Source organism: Eupeodes corollae, chromosome 2 (assembly GCF_945859685.1).
Source record: "Eupeodes corollae chromosome 2, idEupCoro1.1, whole genome shotgun sequence".
Taxonomy (NCBI): domain Eukaryota; kingdom Metazoa; phylum Arthropoda; class Insecta; order Diptera; family Syrphidae; genus Eupeodes; species Eupeodes corollae.
In genome coordinates this window covers 89723268-89743255 of record NC_079148.1, presented here as the reverse complement: position 1 = coordinate 89743255, position 19988 = coordinate 89723268, and the positions used below count along the sequence as shown (strand labels likewise).

Below are 19988 nucleotides of genomic sequence, written 5' to 3'. Positions count from 1 at the left end.
TATTGAGCATCTTTCTCTTTGACACCATGTCTGAAATCCCGCGTGATCTGTCAAATACTAATGCATGAAAATCCTAACCTCAAAAAAAAACACCCGATATAAGTGTAGATATAAACAAATAAAAAATAAATTTCTCTAATAAAACTAAGCACAGAATGAAAACTAAGCACAGAATTTGAAGTCAAACCTTCATTTATTCACTAGATATTGTGAATCCAACATCAATTTCGCGTACAATTTTTTGTAATTTGGATTTTTATAAATATTTAACTGCATGTCGAAAATAATATTCTTTTTGAAAATCAGTTTTTACCAAAGTTTAGAAATGTTTTTGTTGAGGTTTTTATTTTCTTATTAAAAAATAATCAATTGGATTTTGATATTTGATAAATTTTAGTCAAAAATCATTTTTTTTTAAAGTTTTAGGATTTTGTTTAGGTTTTTTTATTAACTTCCCATAGGAAATTGTTTTATTGATTTCAATTTGTCGAATTGAACTTTTTGACATTTCTCGACGTTTCAAGATTCCTAGAATGTAAATCCGTACTTCTGTACTTTGGGGAAGCTTTTTTCGTCGTTCATATCAAGAACGAATAGAGATATCGACTTAACAAAAATGTTGTTAGACAGATAATGACACTGAGAGATGCAGAAAGGACTCTTAAACAAATTGAGTACTGGTTTTTTACCAAGGCAATAAAAAAGTGATAATTTTGGTTTACTCAAAATATCTCACGAATAAATAAGGCCAGCCAGTGACTTGATTTTTTTTTAGTAGATACCTACATATGAAACTGACAACTTCATATCCCATCTGTCGCTTTGTCTTGCCTAAAAGTTTCTAGGCTTTCGTGTTGGGTTAAAAAAGTTATCAGTTGAATTATTTTTGAAAATTTTAAAATTACCATCAAAATTTTTCATATAAAGAAATAGGTGAGTTTTAAAATCTAGTTTTGTTAAATAAATTTTTAGTCGAAAACAAACTTTTACCAATTTAAGTAGCATTTCGTAAATTTTTACGAATTTGATGAATGAAATTAATTTGGGAGATATCAAGAACCTAACGTCAATTTTTACCAAATTTTCGTACTATTTCTTGTAGATTTTTTTTATGAAAAAACGGACTGGATTTTTATAAAAAAAAACTACTGAATATCGAAAACGAATTTTTCTTTGAAATAAAAAGTTTGAAGACGATATTTTTAATTTTTAAAAAGCTATTTGAGTCGAAAGTAAATTTTCACAAGTTTTAGTATTGTTTTGTTTTTGTTGCGTTCTTATTTTTTGTAAAAACTGTCAGTTCGATTTTTCAGAATATTGAAAACAATAAATATTTCTTATAAGTTAAAATAAGTTGGAAGCCATAATCTCAAATTTTTAAAAAGATATTTAGTCGAAAATCAATTTTTAATGCAAGTAATGTTTTTTTCCCTTTTTTGTTTTTTTTTTATAATAAAAAAATCGTTATTTTTCGTTGCTCACAATTGTTTTGGAGATAAAATCATTTTGTATTCGTAAAATTTTCGAGGTGACAATTTTTTTTTCAGTCTTTTTGATTTATAAAAAACCGCTTATTGCATTTAAAAAAAAAAACCACCCAATTTTCTTGAGAGCCCTTTCTCCATTGTTATCTGTATAGCAAAATTTATTTGAAGTCGATATCTCTTCTGGTTCTTGAGCTATGAACGACGAAAAATACGTAGTGACGTACGTACGCACGGACGTACAAACATACGTCCACATATACGCACAGGCATCTCTCTAAAAATCTTTTATTTCGACTGTAACATCTTGTAAGTAAATTGCATTAGCACGAGCTCCTGGACAGTATTGAACGTAGAACATATACATAGATTGATTGGTGATAATAACATCATAAGTTCATTTACATCGCTTGAACATCGTCGAAATGTTTCTTATCTCACCCTCTTTTACCACTGTTTTAACTTAACTTTTTAGCTGCATTCCTCCCCTTAAACAGTTCAACCGTAATAATTGCGCTTCTAGGAATACTCATCAATATATCCTCGAGCCCAACTTTGGCCGTGCTGTCAAGTACAGAGATTCGTTCTTAAGCCGTACTACACGAATGTGGAATGCATTGCCACACTCTGTCTTTCCCAGCCATTGCAATAGTCAGAAATTCAAAACCAATGTGCACCGACACCTTTTTTCAACCCCTCTCCTCCTTTCCTGGTGCTCACACTGTGTGTTCAAAATAAGGGTATAGTATTATCCCCTAGAGTGTGTGCTTATTATAAACAGATATATTGGATTTAAACTAGTGTTATCTTATAGAAAACATTTTCTTCGACATTTAGTAGAATATTTTTTTATATAAAAATCGTCTTGCGAGGTATTGACGAATTCTCCAAGAGTAACTCTTGTTATGAAAAAGTGCTTTCTCAAATTAGCCGTTCGGATTCGGCATATAAACTGTAGGTCCCCTCCATCCTTGCAATTACTCGCACACAGGAATGGTTGATAGTTGTAAGTCTCTAGGCTCTAGTTCTCTACGGATTTTTGCGCCACCTAATATTGTTTTATTTTTATAAAAATCCAAAAGTAGGTTTTTTTAATAAAAATTAAAATCACAAAAAAAGTACACAAAATTGATGTTGATTAATTGATAAATGAAAAACATTCAAGAAATGATACTAAAATTAGCAAGAATTATTACTTTATTGGTACTTTCAGTTATTTTTTTTAAGAAAATTGCAACTGACAACTTGTTTATCAAAACACTCAAATATTAGAAGAATAAAAAAAGATATTGACTTTAAATTATTTACATATCTCACACAAAATATTTCCATGAAGACAGATCAACAATGGAAGTTACGGAATGAATCGCATCCCACCCCTTTTTGTATGTAATCTTTCCATTTAAACTTTATATCCCAAGACATTCTAAGGTATTTTGCAGTATTGGAGTAAGGTATATTTTGTACTGTTTATAAATATTGGAATATTATTTAGGTTTTTGTAAACAAAATATTTATATGTGTCGATTTTTTTTATAAAGTTTTATACTTTGTTTTTGTGTCCAAACACTTACTCTATCGACAGCATTTTTAATTTTTGTGCAGCCTTTGCAAAGGATCTAGCGGGCACCAATATTGCAGTGTAATCAGCAAAGATTTCAATATGTTGCAGTTCTGCCTTGGAAGGACCCTATGTGGTTTGTACTCAAGTTTCAAGTGCCAAACCTTGTCAAAGTCTAGGCCAAAGTAGTTTTTATTCTAATGTCTTTTCCACTACATCCGTAATTGAATGTACTTGGCCTATTGTGCAATGTTTTTTCCTAAATCCAAACTGATGGTTCTGAATTTGACTTCCATTTATTTTTAAAGCTTTGCTGGTTTCCATCAAGATTATTCGGTACGAGCATCTGTGATCAGTCTTTTCAGAAACTACTTACCTTACGGCAGATTTTTTGACAAGGTTCTAGTCTCTAAAACTCGTTTTTTCAATTAATTAGATCTCGATTGAGTTCTAACTCAATTCTTTATCAAGTTCTCAAGCTTTAGAACTCTGATTTAGATCTCAGTTTAAGATAGGACTTTGATTAATTACATTCTTACATTTATTCTTACATTCGGTCAGCAGTATATTTATTTGTTCCAATGACCTAATTTTTAGATTTGTTCAGGTTTTGGATTAAATTTCAGACAACAAGGACATTTTATATGTAATAATAAAATATTTTTAGAAAATACATAAACATGGACGGTTTGCAAAAATTTCATCAAAAGCTGCTGCACAATGTAAAGTGTATAAGTTTACAGTTTCATAAAGTGTACAATTTACATAAGCATTTAAAGCCAAACAAAATAATGTCTAGAAAAATAACAATCTTAAATAATCGATACTATCATAGACAACATCACCCGATAAAAGTTAATAGATAAATCTGTTTGTGAAGACAAGACGCCCGTTTTGAAGTTATGTGCTTCTGAATATTCAAAAATACTAAACTTTTAGCATTTTTCGCCTCTACAATAATCTTTTGTCTGGATCATCTAAACACGCGATTTCCTTAAACTTTCAATAAATTACTTTCTATCATTTAAATTCCATGCTTCAAATGAAATTATTCGAGTAAAAATGTTTAGTGCAACACAAATATTTAAATATATTTATCAATTGAGGTCTTTCATTATTTCAAATATCTTGGGTTTTTGCTGTCATACAATCTTAATGTTTCGAAACACGTGAAAGAAAAAAGCAAGGACGCCAAAGTTGCTCTAAACTTGATGTGGCCTAATTTTGACTCTAACCAAATCTTAAATCCAAAAATCGTGTTTTTCAAGCAACTGTGAACTGCTGCATGTGCTACGGTACCCAAGTTTTTGGAAGCCTTGCAAAGGTATTTCTTCAAACGATTGTTCAGATTGCCTTCTTCAATGCTCAATAAATTATGCTATATATGTAAATTCTGGCATAACACCTCTTTACATTACAAACCTTTAAACCAACTCAGAATACATATTTTTGAAAGTCATGAGGAGGGATGACAGAAGCATTCACAAATCCATTATGATAAGGCTTATACAAAGAAACAAATGCCTCACCTTTTAAGGAATAAAACCAGATAGCTTCTTCAAATAACACTAATCACCATGGTCAATGATCTGATAGCCAGAACTGATGAATATATTTTCAGTAAACATCTTTCAAGAGCCTCAATAACATTATCAAGAAATGTGTATAGAAACATTCACCACCAAATAACACCACAGGCCAATTATTTCAGTAACGAGTTTTCTTCTGAGGCTATTAATTACGTACATATTTGGAGCCCGAGTTGAAATACTGAATCTTAACACTATGCCGCCTTGAATTGATCTTGCACAAATCTGTAGACTTTGTAACACTGGAGAACCGGAAGACATCACACACTTCTTTGCATCGTGTCCTTTACTCGAAGAGATTCGACGTTTTTTAGTTTTCCATAATTCTACAACCAACAACAAAAATCAACAACAAAAATTTGATAAATCTTTACAGCGTTTAATATAGCGTCGACCTGCTTTCTACTGAAAATCCAACGTATCCAAGAAGCGGCTCCTTTCTGGATCTTTTGCTGTACGACACCAGACTGACAGTAACATACAAAGTGGGTAATCACCCTCGAAACTGCTTACAGACAGTCAGTCGAGTACGACAGTGATCACTGCGGATTGGCTGCTGTAATGCAGATTCCAAACGAACGCGTGGAGTTGGAGGAATACGTTGCAACGCATTCTTACAATTACAGTAAGATGCGCTGGCTCGTTTCACCAGCGCCCTAGAAAGAGAACTTGGTTCGAATGACATAGCCCCACCAAGCAACAGAAACCTGACAAATACAGAAATTGACCAGCATTTCCAACAGATGGGCGAAACAATAAAACGAACGATGGAACGGACAATACCAAAGTACAAAGAACGGTACCAAATTGACGCTTACAGAAACGCGACTATTGACGCACTACGTAAGCACAAGAGTGGTTCACTGACAAGACTAAAAAACTTGTACAGACGACTTACAGACTCACACGACTAGGAGGTTGGGACACTAAAGTGGTCAATACAAAATGTCAATCTGTTGATTAAGGAGAACTACAGGCTATCAATTAACAAGTACTGGGACCGCAAGATCCGGTCAGTTAATTCGAGTGACCATAGGATGTTCCCTAAAATCAACAATATATTCAGGAAAAAGAACGAAAATGACCCCTTCCGAGTCTGAAACTCCAAAGAACCGAAGAGAACAGAGACGTACTCAGGACGTACTCAGCGGAGGCGTTAAGAGCTGCTTTGCAGCAAGTGTACAAGGTGAATACAAGCATTCGCCCCAACCACAACCTGGAAAACAGAGCTCTACTTAATCACTTTTACCTCCAAAATTGTATCACATAATGGCGATCTGAGAACCGTGGTTTCATGCGGTTCAATGACGATGCCTTGGCAAATGCCATAATCGCCGAGCAAACGGGACCAAGTCCCTTGTTAGTGACGAAGGTTGATCTTCAGCTCATCTTGAATTCGTCGATGGTATATCCAACGTTGTACTAAGACATTTACCGATTGAAGCAATTGACATTTACACCACACTCTTCAACAATGCAGTGAATAATGCATATTATCCAGTGCATTGGAAGACCGCTGGCGCTGTGGTTCAACCTCTCCCGAAAAAGGGAAAGGACAACTCCAACCCATCAAATCTTCGCTCAATTAATCTTCTACCGAGTATCAGCAAAGTTTCCTAAAAAATCATCAATAGGGCTCTGACTAAGTGGGCTGCGGACAACAAATTAATTCCGGATAAACAGTTCGGGTTCAAGGCGGGTCATGACACAATTCATGCTGCGTCTAAACTCGTTTCTGATATCCAATCCAGAGTGAAGGTAATTTGGTACATGGCTCTCATACGGCCGATGATCGTTTATGGTTGTCCTGTGTAGTTCAGCGTTGCTTCGGGTGTTCCAGCGGCAGTGTTTACGACGCTGTACCGGCTTATATCGAACAGCCGAATCTTCTTTCGTGCATTACTATTCTAACGAGGTCCTATACAACGGGGCTCGAATCAACAGAATTGACAATTTCGTGATAAAACTCGTTCGAGGTCACATTGCAAGAGCTATGTCTTCGACCAACAATTTAATTTTCGGGGCGTTCTATCCGAACGACGAATATTTTGAGAGGGCACACTTGAACAGCTTCATTCCACCAGAGGTATTTCTTTTTTTCGATAGATGCGGTCTCATACAGGATAGATTAGACGAAGAACCGTGGATATGTAACTCCTGTACAATCGGGACGTCATGGCACAAGGCGGAGCAGAGGTCCTTCGGTTCAGTAGGGCTGTGTACGAACGGAACCGAACTGATTGGTTGAAGCAGGAGAATCAGTTTTGGTGCCTTCAATCGGCACTTGATGGTGGGTAGTCGGGATGGGGTTTTAAGCCTTGACTGGCTAACATACTTGTTTTATAGTTTTAGGCATAGGCATAAAAAAAAGACAACACAATATAAAAAACAAAAAATGTTAGATAGTTGATTTGCTGCTGTGGTTGTTGTAGTCTTAAGTAGTTTAAGAAATAATGAATAAAAATGAATAAAAAAAAAAGAAATGAGTCATAAATATTTTTGAAATGGCGTTCCCTATCTAGATAAATCAAGAATTACTAGATCGACTTTTTATTTTTATTTCGAACTTCGTGAAGAAATTGGCTGTCAGTGAAGCGTTTTTTAACTCATTGATTCTTTTTTTAGATTCGTTGTTTAGGTATGATTTACTGGTGTGGTTTAGTGAGGTATGATTAGACAGTAAATTGCAATAACAATCGACACTTATATGATTTTTTTTGTACGTTTGATGACGAAAAAATCTTTAATGTCTGGTATTTTGGCGAACCAAACGAATAAAATTAGCAATTGTGTATACTATACGTTGATCTAATAAATCTTTTCGAAGTTCACAGTAATTCAGTAGTACATTGTCATGAATAAAAGGAATAAGAATATAATTTGTTAGTTAATTTGATAGAAAATGGTAGTTAAACTTAATTGGCGCCGTTGACCTTCAAAATTTTTTTTGGCGATTGAAAGAGCAGTAATTTTACTTAATTAATAATACATTACTGCCTTAACTATCTGAGTAATTATTGTATGAATGTATTTAAATACTATAAGACAAACATTGTACTGAACTTGTCTTAAGTATGAGAAAAACTGATATTATTATGATAATATTCGTATCGGGTTTTTCAATAAGAGCGCTACAAAAGTTTTTCTTTAAATAAAACAAAAATGGTTTTGGATACCAATGAAATTCTTTATTTCTGTGAGAGTACGTTTGATGCCATTATGTATGGAACTTTATTTCTTTTGCACGGCCAGCAATAGCCACCATGGGCACGCTTGCAGAAGTCTAGAAGCTGAACCCACTTTTCGACAGTTTTCAAGCATAAATAAACCAATTCTGCTGCAATTTCAAGTTCGATTTTCGTACGAAGTTCATCAACCGTTCGTCGCTTACTTATTGGCATCCATAGACCATAGACTTGAAGTAGCCCCACAGGAAATAGTTTAACGGCGTCAAATCGCAAGACCGAGGCGGCCAAGCGACTGGACCATTTAATGAGATAACACGTTCTCCAAAATTTGTTTCCAATAAATTTATTGTGACATTCTCTATGTATCTCATATCATCCAACTGGGGCTAACATGAACGGTAGCGATACTCACAGTAACGTACCGGTCTTGAACATTACAAAAGAAGTACGGCCAATGACGCTGCCGACGCCGGAACAGAAACCACACCAAATCGTTATTTTTCGGGATGCAATGATGACTCATGGAGTACGTGTGGATTGCTGCCTGACCAATACCGCATATTTGTTTATTGATGAAGCCATTCAGCCAGAATAGAGCCTCATCGCGCTGAAGATGATTTTGCGATGAAATTATTTCATTTTCAATTGTTGCTCAGCCCAATTCAGAAATATACAAAGCTTCTGTTGGTCAAATAGCTTCAGTTCTTACATCAATTTAATCTTGTAAGGAGGAGAGCCAAGATAATTAATCAAAATTTGCCACAACGACGCGGACGTCACAGAAAAGCCCAACGCTTGAAAACGAAGTATGAGACACACATTTGGACTTTCTGGAACTGAAACCTCAGCGGCAGCAATATTCTCGACACTACGGGCACTTCTTTGTCTTACTGGCACATGAACACTTTTTACTGTGGCTGTGGATTCAAATTTGTCCACTAGACGACGCTCAATTGTTGATCTGCTAGGACGATTATGACTACCATAAATTGGACCTAGCGCTCTTAACTTTGAGGTCACTGACTTAGAATTTCGGTAAAAATTTTAATAATTTCGACTTGTTGTTGGCTCGTATATCTTTTCACCATTAAATGGCAAACATTACTGAAGAGAAATATCAAAAGAACGTCAACAAATATGGCGTCGTTTGCTTTCCTTGTCGCTCAACTTTTGTAGCGTCCCTGTTGAAAAACCCTGTGTTAGTTCGTTTATTTTCTTAAATTTGCTAGACCTCTGTTTTATCATTTTTTTAACTGTTATTGCTATTTAATTATATTTAATTCAAAAGCTATTACGGTGTCAAATAATTAGAAACTCACGAGTTGTACTAATTTATTTGTTTGTATACTTTGCTATTAACATAAAATAGTACGAATACTTTTTTTAGTGAGTTTCATTAAATTTAACAGGTTTATAAGCTTTAATTTATACCTTAATATATGTATGTATATCATATGTTTTTTTATAAGTAGTCCGCTATTTGGCCACAAGTTATAAAAACTACGCTATTACTTAAAGTGACACAATTAAACAACATAGAACAGTTGCGGTGATTGGGGATTGCGGAGTTGACAAAATTTGTAGATGTGTACAAATCAAAACAATTTTGACTTTTGCTCAAACTATGTTGTACATTTTTCCCTGCTCCTACTTAAATTATCATTCTTACAAGAATAATAAGTGGTTCTTTTAATTTTTCCGATTTTAAAGAAAATATAAAACACCCAAGGTTAAAAACTATAAATGTTGGATTTTGTTTACACCAAAAAACCTTAGTTTGTCTCTAATTTCACGATCTTGTGATATCGGTAATTACGTCGTAATATTGATGATTTGCCGATCTTCGAATTTAAATTTGGTTCATAATAATGAATGTATTGGTTCTAAAGTTAGAGGGGAGCAGTCTCTAAGAACTTAAAAGTAAACAAACCTGATGCCATTTAATGTTGATTTAAATAAAATTGGGGATACTAGTTTCTTTTTAATTTCTTAAAGACAAACAAAAAAGTAATTAAATATGGAATGATTATGTACCGAGGATGTTATTTAAATATTTCAGAAAAACAAACTGAACGAAAAATGCTTAAATGATGCGGATGCAGCGGTTCCAGACTTTTAATGAGGGGGGGGGGGTGGGTTGTCACACACATAAGAACGAGTCTTAAAGCACAGCTTACAATTGTCCTTTAATGTTCTCTAAAGGAGGCTGGCAGAATTTATGTAACATATTGTGAATGTTAACCTTACATTTACATATTGTAAGGAGAAAACTTTTAGAACACGGTCGTTAATTTGGACGACTCCTTAAATATGAAAACATTCTAAGATTCCAACAGTTTACTAAAGTTGCCAAGAGTTAAAATTCAATAATTAAGAGGGTTTTTGGTGCACTTCATGAAAAAATGATAGAAATTGTGTCGAAACGTACGAGTAGCTTTTTTTCCAAAAATAATATAATCTGTTCCTGCTGGCATTTCTAAAAATGCGAAGAACGATACAAAAATGTGGATGCAGAAACCCAGAAAATGAGAAAGTTCGCCAGAAAAATGTAATCTTTTTTCGTAGGAAAATAAAATATAATCTGTTATGAATAATTTCTGTTTTATGTTTTGTTAACTGTTTTGCGTGAACCTTTTTAAAATACTTTGATCTTAAAGGAGTTAACAAAACTTACAAATTATAGCGCAAGAAATGTTTGGTTCTTGAATTGAAGAAAAAAGGTACATTAAAGTGCATATTTTCTCTAAAGATTAAATGAAAACAAATAAATTCGGAGGACACTTTAGTGTGGCACTCACAATAAATATGAAACGTTCATTGCTTTTCAATTAGCCATTAGTTAAACGAAGTGTCACATTTGCAGTTTTTGGGACATTTATAATCATTACTAACGTTTTTCAAAATTCTAAGTTGTGTGAAAACAAAAATTTGAGTTGAATATGTAATTTCGAAAAGGGCACATCTCTCAAAATTTAAAATGTTTAGGATTTGAAAAAACTGGTTATTTTTCAAACTAGTACATACATTTTATTTTTGTATGTACAGGTGATGACGTTTAGTAGAATTAATACCACAGGTGTTCTGTTTTCGATCTTAATCTGCATTTACATCACATTGGTATAAAAAAACGTATTTTCAAAATTGCACATTCAATGTATTTGACAACAAACTGCTTTTTGTTGAATAACGCACTACGATAAGTTCTGAATTCAAAGTTGTGAAACACTTCTTAATGAGTTAGTGGCTGTTAGTTTTACAGTGTCATATTCCAAAATGTCTCCTATATTTGATTATTAACTTCTCATAGAAAATTATTGTAATTTGTCAAATTGAAAATTTTGACATTTCTAGATGTTTCATGGTCCCTAAAGTCGAAATAAAAGGTTTTTAGAAAGATGTCTGTGCTTGCGTGTGTGCGTACGTTCGGGACATTTTTTTTATCCATAGCTCAAGAACCAGAAGAACTATCGACTTCAAATAAATGTTGTTAAACATATAAAAAGGCAGAAAGGGCTCTGAAGAAAATTGCGTGGGCGGTTATTTTACCATAGCAGTTTAAAAAAAGGTAAACATTTTGGTTAACCTTAAGTACCTTACGAACCAAAAACGCTAGAGACTTAATTTAATTGTATATAATAGACTACAACATGATACCAAACAAGTACATATATTTATAGAAAAAATATAATTAACAGTTTTTTATAAATCAAAAAAAAAAATGGAAAGCAAATTTTGTCAACTCAAAAATGTAACGAATACAAAATGATTTTATCTTCAAAACAATTTTGGGCAATGAAAAATAAAGTTTTAAACATCTGGTAAATTTTTTTTAAAAACATATTGCTTTCAACATTTTGAAAAATTTTGAGAAAAATCGAATTGACAGTTTTTTTACAAATAATAATCTGAACAAAAAAATAATAAAAGTTGGTAAAAATATTTTCGACTCAAATATCTTTTTAAACAATTTGAGATTATGACTTCCAACTAATTTTATATCATAAGAAATATTGATATTGTTTTCAACATTCGGACAAATTTTGAGAAAAATAGAATTGACAGTTTTTTTTTTACAAAAAATAAAAACCTAACAAAACAATGAATGAAAGTTGTTAGAAATTGATTTTCGACTCAAATATCTTTTCAAACTTTGAGACATTGGCTTTAAACTAGTTTTATCTTTTAAAAAATATTGTTGTCAACATGCATTAAAATTTTGAGAAAAATTTGATTTACGGTTTTCTTACAAAAAAAAAATCCTAAACCTTGATAAAAATTTAGTTTCGACTCAGATAGCTTTTCAAAAATTAAAAATATCATGTTCAAAGTTTTTTTTTACTGTTTTTTATTTCACAGAAAATATTGTTTTTGATATTCACTTTTTTTAAAACCAGCAGTCCTTTTTTTTATAACAAAATAAAATTAGTAAAAATTGATGTTCTGTTCTTGAAATCTCTCAAATTAATATAATTCATCCAATTTGTAAAAATTTAAGAAAAGCTACTTAAATTGATACAAATTTGTTTTTGACTAAAAGACTAGGTAACAAGACTAAATTTTCAAACTAAACTATTTCTTTATATGAAAAATGTTGTTGGTAATTTAAAAATGTTTAAGAATAATTCAACTAACAACTTTTTTAACACAACACGAAAACCAACAAACTTTTAAGAAAGACAAATCGACAGACGGGATGGGAAGGTATCAGTGTTGGTCGCATCCTAGCCTCTTTTATATATTTATATTAAAAACATCAATGGTGAACTTATATAATAATGGTTAGTGTGGGGGACTGTCGCGCTAGAGGTCTTGGGGCGAATCCTGCCTGTGCCATCTAAAGTTTTCTACCTGTTTTGTATGTTTCGAGAAATTGACAAATCCTCCAAGAGTTATTCTTAGAACAAAAAGGGCTTCAAATAAGCCGGCACAAAACTGTAGGTCCCCTCCATCCCTGACAACACTCATACTCGCACACAGGAATGGTTAAATGTTGTAAGTCACTTGGTCCTATTTCTCAACGGACTATTGCGTCAGTGCGTCACCTAATTTATTTAAACTCGTATACGTTCAGCATAATGTCATTACTTGCAATTCAGTACATGTATGTATATGTACTTCAATTCATAAAAAAAAATATTCCCAACAAATATAGATAGTTGAATGTGAATTTATAACTTCTTAAATAATGCATTTTTTCCATAACATTGTCTTTTTACAAAACATATTCAAGAATATATTTTTTCATAAAGAAGTGCTCCAATCATTACAGCCTTTCCGTTATGGCATTCGAATTATAGAACCCACCTTTCCTAGATGCTTGAGAGTTGTTACATATTATGCTAGTTTCAAACGATTTAATGTAGCCGCGCCACGTTAATTTTTTGCATTCCTTCAGAGATGATTTGGCGAGCTCCCTTCCCTAAGTGGTTTAAATATTTATGAAGCTTAATTAAATTTTGAATCCAATGCTTTTTCATCAAAACGAAGGCATCCAGTTTAAAAATGTATATCAATCTAATTTATTATTAAACGGCGCCAAAATATGATCATTTTTTCGCTAAACAAGTTCTTACCAAACACCACAAAGACATAAAATATACCTATTGATTTAAAAAACAATTTATGTATAGAGGTTGAATTTGTTCTTACATTAAAACTATAACCATTGATTGGGCCAAATTAACCTTTTTCAAAAAAAAATTTAAATATATTTTTCAAATCCTTTGGGATAACCTGCTCTCTCTCTTTCTCTAAAACAACAGCTTCCTTAAGCTTTCCTCGAATCGCACTCCAATGGTTTCCCCATCATTCCCAATCTCATTCACTTTTCATATTTCCATTAAAACAAAAAAAACCCTTCTTCAACTACTCGTTAAACTTCCCAATATTTTCGGCGCAGCCTCACTTCTCATCTGCTACGCAAACAATATTCCCTTCGAACGAACCAAAAGAGTAAAAATTTGTAGTCGACTATTAGGAGCGTAGTGAAGTGAATTGCGTTACTACAAATTACACGAGAAAAATAAATATATTGTGAAGAAAAATTTAATTTAACTCCAAATATGTACATAATTTTAGAATAAATAAATTCCAAAGTCTAAAATTAGTAATTTGTAATCAAATCGAAGAAAATTCTCAATTCATAAATTTTTCACCAAAATTTGAATCTAAAAAGTAGACCACTTCACAAAATACTTACTTACTTTCTCTGAAAAATCGTTAAAAATCGAAAAGTGAAAACCGTAAAGAGAAAAAAGGAAACTTTATTGTTCTTGTTGTTCGTGGTGTACGCGCATAATGTAGGTTAGAAAGGAGTGGTATAACCATTAACCAACCAACCATCCATTCGTTCTTGTTCTTGTTCTTTCACTTTTCGCCGTGTATGCATTTCTGGTGTCCGTTTCTTGGTGTTTTTCCCATCCTTGCTCGCCTCGAAAATAAAATATATCCTTTTGCTGCTTCTTTAACGCTCTTGGCCATCAATAGTCCTTAAAAAATAAAACAAAAAAGAATTAAAATTAAAAAAAAATTAAGAATTGAACAAATTCGGGAAGGTCGAAAAGAATCCCACCACAACAGAGAAAAAAAAAAAAAAACTTAAAAGTAAAAAGTATCTTTTCATTTCATTTCGCGGCGGTTTGCGTGAGATATTATATCGACTTGAAAAAGTATACTTTTTATTTTTCATTTGTTGGAAAGGAAACTATAGAATGTCATATGCGTGACCTAAGTGAATGAACAAGAATTATAATTGTGGTTAAAATATATTATTATACCAATCTTGAAAAGGGCTTTAAGCGAATAAATGTATATTGTATATATAAATATTTCAAAGTATGTGAATGTATAAAAATGCAAGTGTGTGCAACGGACGGGGAACCTATCTTGATGAATTAAATAAGAATTAATTATACAATGTAAATCGCTTTTTTTCGCACAACACAAAAGACAAAAAGAAAAAAGAATAAGGGGTTGTTGCTTACACAACAACACGACACACGACACACAACACACGACCCCCGACATACATCCCCTTTTTTAACAACAAAAAAGAAGCACGAAAAGAAGAGACAGTGTGACCCAGTCACCCAGTCACCCAGTGAACTAGGGATATTGTAAGTTGGCACTTTGGCAGTTGGATTGAAAATGAACAACGTCCCACTGTTCAGATGACCATAATAAATCCGATATACCAGCATAGCCGTTTTCACTTGAGTTTTAGAGTTTCGAGAACCAGTAGCACCAATAGTAATAGCAATAGCAGTGTCGAGTTGAAATTGAGGGTTGCAAATCGGTGACCAGTTGCTGGTTAAAGGAGCATGCTTGTAATTATTGTAAGTAAGTTATTTATGATTTCATTAGAATGTCACGTGAATTACATATTGAAGGTTTTGCTGACGCTGATTTTAAATTCACATCTCCTTTTCCACTCAATCTAAATTTTGAACATTTTTATAAAAAAATTATCAACTTTTTCAAATTTCAAATGTTTTCTTCTCTTTGTTTAAGTTTGTGCTCGTATCTCAATGAACTCTAACATCACAACATAATTAAAGTGAAGTGGCAAATTTAAAATCTTTCTTCAGGAAATAGTCCCCAAATGGGAAATGAAATAATTGTGTGGAGGTGGGGGAGTTGTTTTTCATATTGATTATGTGGGAATTATTTTAATTGAGGGGTTATTTCTCAAAAAGAGAAAAATAACACCACACCACTACGCGTATAAAAACTGCGTAGTGCTGAAAGACATTTATTAGAAAGGCTGTCAATGAAAGTGCCTGAAAGGCAGTTTTAAAAAGCACACACAAATAAATGCATTTTCCAGGCTAAAAAGAAAATCATGTGCTGTTATTTATAAATAGAAAGCTACTTTAAGTGATATATTTGTTTTTGTCAATAACTTTAAACATTAATTTAGAACAACTAGGTCATTTTTATAAATGTTCTATCATAACTGTTACAAGCTAAATATAATGAGCTGCATTTGATTTGTTGAGCTGGAAATAGACATCTTTATAGATTAGTTTCGATAGTTTTCGGAGGGGCTTAGACTTTTAAGAACATCAGGGACCATTTAGGAGATTTTTGAATTCCTCATAAGACCAATGGTGGACCCAGAACAGAAGGGGTGGTATTAGTATCTGTTTTAGTTTTCGTAGGATATAATCCCCATTATATTTTTAATTTTTTATTTTTTATAAATTAAAATAAAATTTGTATTTTACTGCTTTAAACTTCGTTGCTTAAAATACTGTCTCTAACTGAGGAATGAATTGGACTAAGAATTTAACAATTTAACGATTCACGGGGGTCATAAGAGTCATAAAGCATGTACAGTTTAGTTATATAAATAAGTAATTCATCTTAACATTTGTTAGTAATTTAACAAAATTCACCAAAAGCGGGTTGTAGCCAAAAACAACTAAAATCATTGTTTTGCAGCAATTTAGAATTGGAAACGTTCTTAGTAATGCTTTGAATTATTTTCATAAGAGAGAAAACGCAAATATTCAGGTTCTTAAAAAGTAAACCTGCCTTTAAATTCCTGAAACTCGTCTTCAAGGCTGTAACTACTACTTACTTAGCTCCTCAGACCTGTTAAGTCCGTTGGGAACCCCTTAACGGGAATAGGGCCTCTACTACATCTACGCGCCATCGTGTACGGTTTCCTCTTGCCTAGTGACGTTGATTCCGTCTCGACTATCCTGCGCCATTTGCTTCTCGGTCGTCCAGTACTTCTTCCTTCTTGTGTGAGCGGATTCCACTGCGTTGCTTGGCCTGCAATGCAGTCGTTACCTTTTCGAAGCGTATGTCCAATCCATTGCCACTTACGTCTTCGTATTATAGATTCTATAGGTTCCTGACCGGTCCTTCTTTGAAGGACCTCATTTGATATGCTTTTTGCCAGAAAATCCTTAGGATGTTACGAAGATATCTATTCAGGAAGGTTTGCAGCTTTCTTGTAATGGCTGCAGTAACCTTACAAGTGCTGCACCCATAAAGAAGTACAGATTAGACATTTGTGCGTAACAGTCGCAGTTTTGTTCATAAGCTGATAGAGTCATTCCTCCAAATTTTTGACAGCATACCGAACGCGCGCCGCTTTTACTTTGCCGATGCGGCAGATGACGTCTTGTTCGGTTCCGGCATCGATAGAAACAATGCTTCCAAGTTATTGAAAGCTCTTCACTTTTTCCACCGGTTGCGAGAAAATATTTATTTGAGAGGATGGTCGGGTTCCGTGGCTGATCATTTTTGTTTTGCCGGAATTAATCTTCTGCCCACATCTTCATTAAACATTAATCTTTTGCCCACATCTTCTGCTTCTCTTTCCACACTTGTTGCCATTTGATGGAGATCCATGATCCTATGAGAGAGTAAGCAAACATCGTTCGCGTAATCCAAGTGCTTTAAGTAGGATGTCAAAGTCCATTGGATCTCACCGTTACCTGACAGAGCTGTGCGCAGTACATCGCTTATCACCAACAAAAACAATATTGGCGACAGGATACAGCCATTTCTGACTCCGCTTCGGATTTCAAAATCATCTGACAACCTACCATCGTGCAGAACGTGGCACTTGGATCCATCATATGTTGCTTTATCAATAGCAATTAGTTTTTCTGGGATGTCTCTCCTCCGTTAACTCTCTGTTAACGCTATTCTCCTTCTCGAAGTCGTTGAACAGCAAGTGTAGTGGTCATCGATATTCAACGCACTGTTCAATAATGATCCGCAGGGTGTTGATATGATCATTACAGGAGGATCTAGCTCGGAATACTGCTTGTTCGACATCTAATGTGGCCTCAAGGTGTTCTCTGATGCGTTCCAGTACAACTTTTGCTACTATTTTGGCAAAGGCTGATAGAACGCAAATTCCTCTTCCTTTCCAAATTCACAAATTCCTTTCTTCCACTCATTGGAGAAGCTTTCGGTAGTCCAGGCTTCTTTTATGAGCGGATGAAGCGGTTCACTTGATGACGATGTCGCTGCTTTTAAAAGCTCTGTGGGAATTCAATCAAGTTATACAGCTTTGTTGTTCTTAAGTGCTTTATTACAGCAACGATCTCATCTTTACTGCTGTGCGGATTCGGGGATTAGTTTCTTCAGGCGCTTCAGAAGGTATCGGCTGCACGTTGTTTGCAAACACTCTGTTTAAAACCGAGGAAAAGTGTTCTTTCCATCTTCTGACTTGCTCATTCACCGAAGTTATCACATTACCGTCTACTTCTTTCCCCAGGCTGTAAGGCTTTCTTAAAGTGTTTTTTTAAATTTATTTTCTAGGAAATGCAAAAACTTTTAAGTTTTTAAAAAATTAAATAATTTTACTTTTTGAACAGCAGGCTAGTTAAAAAATAATGAATGCTTCATATCTTTTAATTATATATAAAAGCTTTGAATATCTCGAGAACGGAAGTGAAAAGACATTTTGCAACGTGTAATTTGTGAGTGTCACATCAAAGTTTTTCCCAAGTTATTTGATAAACATAATTTGTTTTCATTAAATTTTTAGAGTCATAATGTACCTTAAACTATGCAACCAAAAGTTTTTCTCTCTTCAATTTTTAAGTTTTACTGACTCCTTTAAGATTAAAATATTTTTACAAGATTCACGCAAATCAATAATTTTTTAGAATTTGTGTTCTAGTATCAGCTTCAATCTACCAGTAAGCAGACTGTTAACGATAGTAATAATAGACTCCCGAAAATTGATTCCGAAAAAATACGTCAAAAAAAGCCATAAATTCTTCATAACAGATTCTGTTTTATTTTCCTACGAAAAAAGATCGCATTTTTCTGGCGAACTTTCTCCATTTCTGGGTTTCTGCATCTATATTTTTGTAGCATTCTTCCCATTTATAGAAATGCAAGTACAGAATTTAATTTTTTTTGTTAAAAAGCTACATTTTAACACAATTTCTACGCGAAATGCATCACAAACCGTCTAAATTATTGTATTATCCTGTTAAAATCTTGGAAAGCTTTCGTGCTCGCATGTAGAGAGTCATCCAAAGTTAGACAATACCTTGCTGAATAATAGTGTTTTAAACTAATCTAATAAATTAACTTGTCACTTTAGCCCTTGAAATATGTAGCTGTAAGGTTAAGCCTCCTTTAGAGAAAATTACAGAACATTTATAAGCGGTGCTCAAAAACTTATCTTTATCAACCCCCCTGATTGAAAGTCTGGATCCGGCCTTGCGTTAGAGGCATACCAGTGAAAGAAACTTAAAGACATGTTGCAAGATATTCCTACGCACTACCCATTTTGACAGACTGAAATTACTTAACTATACGCAATCGATTTTATGAATGGCAATGAATACAAAATCATGCTTTATGTTTATTTTTGAGTTTTTAATTTTTTTTATTTTTCGACATTTAGCCAGTGAGTTTCGGCAAGGTAAGACAGTTTATATCAATCATAAGGTAAATGACGCCGTATGGACATAAATATAGGGCTTTCCAATGGGACTTGTCAACTAGAACTTAGGTCACGTTGGTTCAAATGGTACATGCGCTTCAATTCCAGAGCTAGCTTGATGTTGTGTGGGTGTAAACCAGGATCCTTACGTAAAATATCCCGTAATGTGATCCGAGAATTGCCCAATTCTTCAGAACGCCGCTGTAAGATTGACTGTTTTAGATCGTTTATTACGGATACCTGAACGACGGTAATATTTTCGACAATTCGACAAACCCATCACACAACAGATATGCATATGTAGGCTAAAATTACTACACTAAACTTGTTATTGCCTATCTAATAGGGCGAGAGTTAAAGCTTTTGTCAATGCGACTCTAGGGTTTCTCCATCAACGTGTGGTTCGCACACAGGAATGCTTGAGAGCTGTAAGTCACTAGGCCCTTTGTTCTCTACGGACCGTTGCACCACCTAATTCTATTTCTATATTGACATATTATGTGCTTTTAAGTTCGAATTGAAAATGTTGACATTTCTCGACGTTTCAAGGTCCCTAGAGTCGAAATAAAAGAATTTTAGAAAGATGTCTGTGCGTGCGTGTGTACGTAAGTTCGTAGGTCCGTACGTTCTCGACGGTTTTTTCGTCGTCCATAATTCAAGAACCAGAAGAGATATCGACTTCACAAAAAATTGTGTTATACAGATAATAATGCAGAAAGGGCTCTCAAGAAAATTGCGTTT

General features: G+C 33.7%; 1 protein-coding gene and 1 long non-coding RNA gene across 18 annotated transcripts in view; one reads left to right on the top strand and one right to left on the bottom strand.

The window, feature by feature from the left end:
* The first annotated feature begins 13793 nt into the window (after nucleotides 1-13793).
* The window catches only part of LOC129944026 (potassium voltage-gated channel protein eag), a 63773-nt gene continuing 57578 nt past the window's right edge, over nucleotides 13794-19988 (top strand). For 15 of the 17 annotated variants that reach the window (XR_008781381.1, XM_056053176.1, XM_056053175.1 and 12 more), the window contains exon 1: nucleotides 14304-15156. The gene's annotated coding sequence lies outside the window, so the exon portion shown is untranslated. Of the gene's footprint in view, nucleotides 14126-14303; nucleotides 15161-19988 lie in introns of those variants that run through there. The other 2 variants (XM_056053162.1, XM_056053161.1) reach the window with 2 other exon arrangements.
* LOC129944027 (uncharacterized) lies at nucleotides 14071-14531 on the bottom strand. Its single transcript, XR_008781382.1, has 2 exons — nucleotides 14394-14531; nucleotides 14071-14310 (listed from the first exon to the last, which is right to left on the bottom strand). It is a non-coding gene; the product is annotated as an uncharacterized LOC129944027 (long non-coding RNA).